Source organism: Pseudophryne corroboree, chromosome 7 (assembly GCF_028390025.1).
Source record: "Pseudophryne corroboree isolate aPseCor3 chromosome 7, aPseCor3.hap2, whole genome shotgun sequence".
Taxonomy (NCBI): Eukaryota; Metazoa; Chordata; class Amphibia; order Anura; family Myobatrachidae; genus Pseudophryne; species Pseudophryne corroboree.
The window spans coordinates 337,824,328-337,833,377 of NC_086450.1; the positions used below are offsets into that span (position 1 = coordinate 337,824,328).

At 47.7% G+C, this 9,050-nt stretch overlaps 1 pseudogene; it reads left to right on the forward strand.

Annotated features, from left to right (window-relative positions):
* The first annotated feature begins 6,522 nt into the window (after window positions 1-6,522).
* Window positions 6,523-6,641, forward strand: LOC134947091 (5S ribosomal RNA; annotated as a pseudogene).
* The last annotated feature ends 2,409 nt before the right edge of the window (window positions 6,642-9,050 follow it).

A 9,050-nucleotide genomic window follows, 5' to 3' on the forward strand; every position in this document is an offset into this window, starting at 1 on the left:
CTTCCTTATTGTGTACGCTCGTCCGGGCACAGTATCCTAACTGAGGCTTGGAGGAGGGTCATGGGGGGAGGAGCCAGTGCACACCACCTGATCCTAAAGCTTTTACTTTTGTGCCCTGTCTCCTGCGGAGCCGCTGTTCCCCATGGTCCTGACGGAGTCCCCAGCATCCACTACGGACTACGAGAAATAGATTTATCGGTAAGTAAAATCTTATTTTTATTTTTATAGTCTTACTATTTTTTTTGACTGATCTTTCTAAAAAGTGTCTTATACGTACCTTAGAAAGAGTCGCTCCAACAACTCCTTGCCGGGTCGCGACAACGCTTACCCACGAGTACAGTGCTGTTTCGGCAGGGGTCTGTGTTGGATATACTAGCAGGTCCAGCAGATGTTACCAGGCTGTAGCCAGAGCACAGGGAGAAGGTAAGGCATCTGTTCCGCTTAGAGAGGGAATGCGGACTCTGCCGCACTGTTTTGAGAGGAGACTACCAAACAGTCGCTGACGCGGCTGCCACCTAGGGTGCACCAGCGCTAGGCCATAGGGATCATGTGCTCCAGGGATAGTATGAGGCCGTGATCCCTAGGATTGATGTCAGCAGTGGGGTGTCAGACACTCCCCTGGTCACCCCTCCCCCCGGTTCATGACCAGTTTCCTCCAAGTCTCCCGCCATGAACTGTTTCCTCGCTTCCGTCTGAGACGCTTTGTATCTAAAGGGACCCATTCGCAGCATAGGCGGCTGTGTGACTGGTGCGTCAGTGTTCACTTGGGTGTCTGAGTTCACTATAGGTTCACGGAGCAGTTGTGTACACTATTAGCATCTGGATCCACTCAGCGTTCGCAAACATATTGAACAATCCTGGAAGCGGGGTGAGTCTACCTGTATCCCACTCTACTGAGCGGGTAATACAGGCCAGCACTACGTCTCTATCTACCTTTGAGTATGAATAGATAGACAAGTGCCTGATGCATATGTGTCTGATAACTATTGCTGTTGTTTTCTTTTGTTGTGCAACTGAATACGTTTAAAACTCCTATATAAGGTAATGCAGTAATATGTTTCTCCTACATACTTGAAATGTATTTGTAGTTGATTATGTGCTCATATTGCTTATTATACTAATGTATAACCTGTCACTGACTGCTAGTGTGATTGCTGACTTTACTATAATTCTGTCATTTTTTCTGTGTATTCCGATCCTCAATGCTGGTGCAAAGCAGGGTAGGGTCGGATTGTGTAGTAACACTGTAAAAGTGTGCGTTTTATTTATCATGTCTAAGATCAGCAAGGGTGAGGAAAATACTTTCCACAGCAGCAACAACACTGAATTCATGTTTGTCTTGCAAAGCTGGGTTAATTTATTAGGACTGATTCAATGGGATTATGGGGGTAATTCTGAGTTGATCATAGCAGGAACTTTGTTAGCAGTTGGGCAAAACCATGTGCATTGCAGGGGAGGCAGATATAACATTTGCAGAGAGAGATAGATTTGGGTGTGGTGAGTTCAATCTGCAATCTAAATTGCAGTGTAAAACTAAAGCAGCCAGTATTTACCCTGCACAGAAACAAAATAACCCACCCAAATCTAACTCTCTCTGCAAATGTTATATCTGCCCCCCCTGCAGTGCACATGGTTTTGCCCAACTGCTAAAAAAATTCCTGCTGCGATCAACTTGGAATTACCCCCTGTGTGCAATAGGGTTTTTAGTTGTCTCCAAAGCCTCTTAAATAGGGGTGGGGAACCTCCGGCCCGCAGGCTGTATAAGGCCCGCAAAGCCAACTGATCCGGCCCGGCCACCCGCTGCTGTGTGTGACGGGAGGAGAGCGCAGCGTGCGCCTCTCCTGCCCCTTTGAGCTCAGTCCGGCCGTGGCGACGTGTGTCATCTGCAGGGAGGAGAGCGGAGCTACAGTATGTCCACTTTCCAGCGGCGGCGTGTAGGATCTCAAACCAGCCGCCGGTTCGTGAGCCAATCAGAGCTCGCGGACCGGCAGCCAATCAGGAGCCGCGCTGCCGGTCTGTGAGTTCTTATTGGCTTACGAACTGGCGGCTGGTTTGAGATCCTACACGCCGCCACTGGTCAGTGGACATAGCTGCGCTCTCCTCCCTACAGATGACACACGCCTCCGCGGCCGGACTGAGCTCAAAGGGGCAGGAGAGGTGCACGCTGCACTCTCCTCCCCTGTCACACACAGCAGCACAAAGGGGCAGGAGAAGGCCAGCAGCAGCGGTGAGCAGGGCGGGGGCATATCTGTATCTGGCACTGTGGGGGCATACTGTATCGGGCACTGTGGGGACATATCTGTATCGGGCACTGTGGGGACATATCTGTATCGGGCACTGTGGGGACATGTGTGTACCTGGCACTATGGGGGCATATCTGACACTGTTGGCATATCTGTATCTGGCACTGTGGGGACATATATGTATCTGGCACTGTGGGGACGTGTGTACCTGGCACTGTGGTGGCATATCTGTATCTGGCACTGTGGTGGCATATCTGTATCTGGCACTGTGGTGGCATATCTGTATCTGGCACTGTGGGGACATGTGTGTACCTGGCACTATGGGGGCATATCTGTATCTGGCACTGAGGTGGCATATCTGTATCTGGCACTGTGGTGGCATATCTGTATCTGGCACTGTGGTGGCATATCTGTATCTGGCACTGTGGTGGCATATCTGTATCTGGCACTGTGGTGGCATATCTGTATCTGGCACTGTGGGGGCATATGTGTATCTGGCACTGTGGTGGCATATCTGTATCTGGCACTGTGGTGGCATATCTGTATCTGGCACTGTGGGGACATGTGTGTACCTGGCACTATTTGGGCATATCTGTATCTGGCACTGTGGGGACATATGTGTACCTGGCACTATTTGGGCATATCTGTATCTGGCACTGTGGTGGCATATCTGTATCTGGCACTGTGGTGGCATATCTGTATCTGGCACTGTGGGGGCATATGTGTATCTGGCACTGTGGGGACATGTGTGTACCTGGCACTATTTGGGCATATCTGTATCTGGCACTGTGGGGACATATGTGTACCTGGCACTATTTGGGCATATCTGTATCTGGCACTGAGGTGGCATATCTGTATCTGGCACTGTGGTGGCATATCTGTATCTGGCACTGTGGTGGCATATCTGTATCTGGCACTGTGGTGGCATATCTGTATCTGGCACTGTGGGGGCATATGTGTATCTGGCACTGTGGGGACATGTGTGTACCTGGCACTATTTGGGCATATCTGTATCTGGCACTGAGGTGGCATATCTGTATCTGGCACTGTGGGGACATGTGTATCTGGCACTGTGGGGACATGTGTGTACCTGGCACTATTTGGGCATATCTGTATCTGGCACTGTGGGGACATATGTGTTTCTGGCACTGTGGGGACATGTGTGTATCTGGCACTATGGGGGCATATCTGTATCTGGCACTGAGGTGGCATATCTGTATCTGGCACTGAGGTGGCATATCTGTATCTGGCACTGAGGTGGCATATCTGTATCTGGCACTGTGGTGGCATATCTGTATCTGGCACTGTGGGGGCATATGTGTATCTGGCACTGTGGGGACGTGTGTACCTGGCACTATGGGGGCATATCTGTATCTGGCACTGTGGTGGCATATCTGTATCTGGCACTGTGGTGGCATATCTGTATCTGGCACTGTGGTGGCATATCTGTATCTGGCACTGTGGTGGCATATCTGTATCTGGCACTGTGGGGACATGTGTGTACCTGGCACTATTTGGGAATATCTGTATCTGGCACTGTGGTGGCATATCTGTATCTGGCACTGTGGTGGCATATCTGTATCTGGCACTGTGGTGGCATAGGTGTATCTGACACTGTGGCAGCATATGTGTATCTGGCGGTGCACTACTGGCGGCATATGTGTATCTGGCACTGTGGCGGCATATGTCTATCTGGCAGTGCACTACTGGGGGCATATCTACTGGGGCATAACTACTAGGGGCAGGCTAATTTTAAGTTGATCATTTTTGTATGGCCCCCGAAGGATTTTATAAATGTCTAAATGGCCCTTGGTAGAAAAAAGGTTCCCCACGCCTGCTCTTAAATAACCAAGGCAGGCACAGGTTCTGGTTGAACCTTCACGGGCTACTTTGCACAGACATTGGGGGTAATTCACACCTGATCGTAGCAACAAATTTGTTAGCAGCTGGGCAAAACCATGTGCACTGCAGGGGGTGGGGGGGAGGCTGGCAGATATAACATTTGCAGAGAGAGTTATATTTGGGTATGGTGAGTTCAAACTGAAATCTAAATTGCAGTGTGAAAATAAAGCAGGCAGTATTTAATCTGCACAGAAACAAAATAACCCACCCAAATCTAACTCTCTCTGGCAATGTTATATCTGCCACACCTGCAGTGCACATGGTTTTGTCCAGCTGCTAACAAATTTGCTGCTACGATCAGGTATGAATTACCCCCATTATCCAATGTAGCTGAGCAGATAATGCCAGCTCCTATACTAGTGATAGGTTACCCTATTAACCCTTACATGCAACATAATTCTGTGGGTTTTTCACCTAGGGCATAGCATACCTCCCAACATGACCCTCTCCAGGAGGGACAGAATGCTCTGCTCCTGGACTTTTCTCTTAATTTATGATTGCCATCACCTGTGCTGAACAGGTTAATAGAAAAGAAAGGTGTTTTCCCACAGGTGAGGGTAATCATACATTATGTGGGAAGTCCAGAAGCAGAGCGTTCTGTCCCTCCTTGAGAGGGTCATGTTGGGAGGTATGGCATAGGTCTGCAAACTCTGTCCTCATTACTCCACACAGTTCATGTTTTGCAGGTTATCCAGCAGGTGCACAGGTGTATTAATTACTCACAGATACATTTTAAAAGGTCCGCAGGTGGAGTTAATTATTTCACTTGTGATTCTGTGAGGAGACCTGCAAAACATGCACTGTGTGGGGTAATGAGGGCCGAGTTTGCAGACCGATGACCTAGGGCACAGGTTCTCAAACTCGGTCCTCAGGACCCCACACAGTGCATGTTTTGCAGGTCTCCTCACAGATCACAAGTGAAATAATTAGCTCCACCTGCGGACCTATTAAAATGTGTCAGTTAGTAATTAATACACCTGTGCACTTGCTAGGTTACCTGCAAAACATGCACTGTGTGGGGTCCTGAGGACCGAGTTTGAGAACCACTGACCTAGGGTAATGGCAGCCTCTCAACAAAAGCAGACTGAAAGGACGGTGGTAAATAAATCACATAGACATAATACAAATCTTCACAGTCTACACATGTTTTATATGAGGATTCGTCGGAGGATGAGGCCTCATTGCACTTCAGAAGGTCTCAGCTCAGTGGACATATTTGAGCTAATTAGTGCTATGTAAGCCATTCTACCCTTAGAAGCAGCAGAGCCTGTGCTAAAAACTAAGGCAACTGTGTTTGAACATCCCAAAACAGCTGATGGAAATCATGCAAAAAGTTTGGGTTACGCCCAGTAGGAAGTTGGAATTCCAAGAAATGGAATTCCAATTATCCTCTTCCAGCTCGGAACTGTTTACAAAATAATGGAGGTGGCTCCCTAAGTAGATTCGCAGGTCTTAGATTGGTGTGAAAATCTACATTACTTTTTTTTTCAACATAAATAAATGATGTCACTGATAGGAGAGTCGATAGTTTTCTAAAGACCATTTTTATTTTTGTCTTGGACAATCATTAGACCAGCCTGGATGGCGTAAGCAGTGGAGCCTGGACTGATGCATTGAGGGAGGATCTTTCAATGGTATCTAGAGCAGGGGTTCTCAAACTCGGTCCTCAGGACCCCACACAGTGCATGTTTTGCAGGTAACCCAGCAGGTGCACAGGTGTATTAATTACTCACTGACACATTTCAAAAGGTCCACAGGTGGAGCTAATTATGTCACTTGCGATTCTGTGAGGAAACCTGCAAAACATGCACCGTGTGGGGTCCTGAGGACCAAGTTTGAGAACCTGTGATCTAGAGAGCAAAAATACCATATTGCACATATCAAACGGGCAGCGATAAGCGGACCTGGATATGGGTACAATTGCCTCTCAGATAGCAGCTGCAGCAGTAGCAGCTCGCAGAGCAGGTTGGCTATGTACATGGTAAGCTGACTCAGAAAATCTTTGTTTACTGGAGATATTCTTTGTGGTAAAGAATTAACAGTATTGTGGAGTCAGAAGCAGACTCCAAGAAAGTGAAGTTTCCTTTCACACATAAATTCAAGCCTAGTTTCCAGCTTTCCAGTCCTTTCAGAATCAAGGAAAAACAAAAGAAAAGGGTAAAGGCAAAGAGTCCCAATCCAACAAGTCTGGTAAGACTAAAAGGTATTGGGCTACCGGAGGACCGGTTTTCAAATCTGAAGATAATCGATCAGCCTGATGGTGCTGGCCTTCACCTGGGGGGGACCCAGGGTGGGAGTTTAACTTCCTCAGTTTGCACAGAGCTAGCAGCAGTCTACTACAGATGCCTGGGTGCAAAAAAGCGGTATCACGGTTATGATCTACTGCCACACCACACTGGACATGCCCAATCTTATCTGATCTTGGAAGCTAAGCAGTGTTGGTCCTGGTTAGTACTTGGTTGGTAAACCACCTGGGAATACCAAGTGCTGTAGGTGTTTTCAAGAAACACACTCATTAAAAGTTGTACCAACCCGTCTTTAGTGGAAACGAAGACCAGAGGCAGTTCAGGTGCTTCAGTCAGGAGTGATAATTCAGTTCCTCCTGCACAATGAGGACAAGGTTTTATTCCAACCTGTTTTTAGTCCAGAAGCCAAATGGGTCGTTCTGGCCCATACTCTCAAAGCACCGAACAAGTACTTTTGGGTGCCTCTGGTTTCGTATGGAGACTTTACGTTCCATTGTGTTCCACAGGGAAACATCAGGGTGTAGAGTGGATCTTGATCCAGAGGCACCAACAGGCTAAAACTTTAGGCTGTCCCAGGATGCATTGGGGCCTCCTCTATAAACTCCGCCTCCAGGCAGTGGAGCTTAGTTTCAAGTTGGTGCCTGCAGCCGGGGCAACACTTAACAGGGGGGCTGCACTGGGCAACACTTAAAAGCTTTCTAAGAAGACTTTAAGGGCCGCAGCGCTGATAATGTCAGTGTGACATTCTGGGCTGTGGCTCCATCACCTCCCAAGGGTGTCGAATACTCCAGCGGCTTGTTCCCGGGTACTTGCGGCGGAGACGCTCCAGCTTTAGGCACATGGTCGCAGACGCTCTCCTGGTTCGCGTGGCTGCTATAGAAAGGAGGTATGAGGGTCCCCCAGGCGGGACCCGCCATTAAATCGCATTCCTGCCGCAGTCTAGGGAGACGGACCGCGATGCTGGCGTGGACACTGTCACCGAGCAGGGACCCCATTAGACCGCCAGGGCATAGGAGTACAGGTCGGGTGTACTAACGCCATTTTCATAAGACTCCATAGTACCGGCGGTGAGGACCAGCATAAAGGGGAGCCGGTGCTTGATCTGTAGCCCCTCCCCTGGCCCGGGGCGCCATCTACTGCAGATTTTCCCGTCCTGGAGCTGTCTCACACTTTCCCTCACTCCCTGACTGAGACGCTGGGTGCCATCTTCTAAGCATAGCTGCGGCTGGTCTCTGAGACTCCAGGGCAAGGTCTCCCTTGTAAAGCTGCCTGTATACAGCGCTGTGACTTTACAAACACTTGAGTATTCTACATGTCTTTATACAGAGAGCGTTAGTTAAGAAAGAGTGTACCTATTACAGGATATAATGTACGAGTATTCTGATATATACCTCTGGTCAAGGACCGCACTGTGTTTTAATAAATTATATATATATATATATATATATATATATATATATATATATAATGCTGATTTATCCTTAGGAATGAAAGCTATACCTTAAACACACCTTAATACTTTTTACCATGGAGCCGCTGCAGCCGCTGTACTTAATACACACTCTATGTACTTTGTACGCTATTAACGTACAAAGTCCCGTGCTGTGTACGGACTTAGCGTACAAACGCCGCGCTGACGGTACAAAGTATTCACAGCGCGTACACACCCAGAGATACACTTTAAACCTTTTACAGCAATGCAATGATAATACACTTTAAACCTTAGCAGGGCAATGAAGACACGACATCAGATTGTAATTAAACCGCTGGGTTCCGACACCACAGGGTATTATTGCTGAAAGGGGGTTACAATACAAATAATACAATACAATATAACAGAGTAAATGGCTACATTCAATGGTACATACGTGAGTGGTTTCGCTTGCGCCACCCGGTCCGGTCCTCCGTCATCTGATAGATAACGTTGTGAGTCTTGTGTCTGACCAGGCCTGCAGCAGGCTCTCTTTATACAATTCTTCCAAAAGCAATACAATAGATACTGTAATCTCTTTGTCCATTGGACACAGGGATGCACATTTACAGTACAGGAGAGGTCATAGGTCGGTTTGAATAGGTAGGCGATGTCTTTCCCAACTGCTCTTGTGGGTGGTCTTCTCTGGATTCCCGCCGCATACATAATGTACAGTAAATACAGTTTATATCTATATTCTGCTCCTGCACATAACAAACCGCAGGAACATGCGATCTTTCTCAAACCAACACCGGAATGTTACCCTTAAAATACCCTTCAGCTGGATACCAAACTCCACCTTATAACCTTGTTCTGTCCCCTCCTATTCTGTAAAGGTGAATCCCTTTGTTCTGAAACCATTTAAACTGCTGTTATTTTCTGATGTGGTGCAGGGAGGCTATCTGTACATTGTGCACTATTTGGATTAAATATGTAATGTGTTTTGATAGCTTTCCATGCGTTCACAAACTCTACCGTAAATACCCATACCACGCGCTAATGTGCAGGACCGCGGGAGCGACCATACGCAAATTGCGAATATGTGCACGCACAGCAGAGCAAGTACGCGCACGGAGGTCATCTGTGCGTAGTTTGTACGTGATGTGTGTACTGCAATATTTTTCGACTTTGACAGTCCACCCTTTGGCAGTCACCAATAACTGCCACTATCTAATCACTAAACAGAAA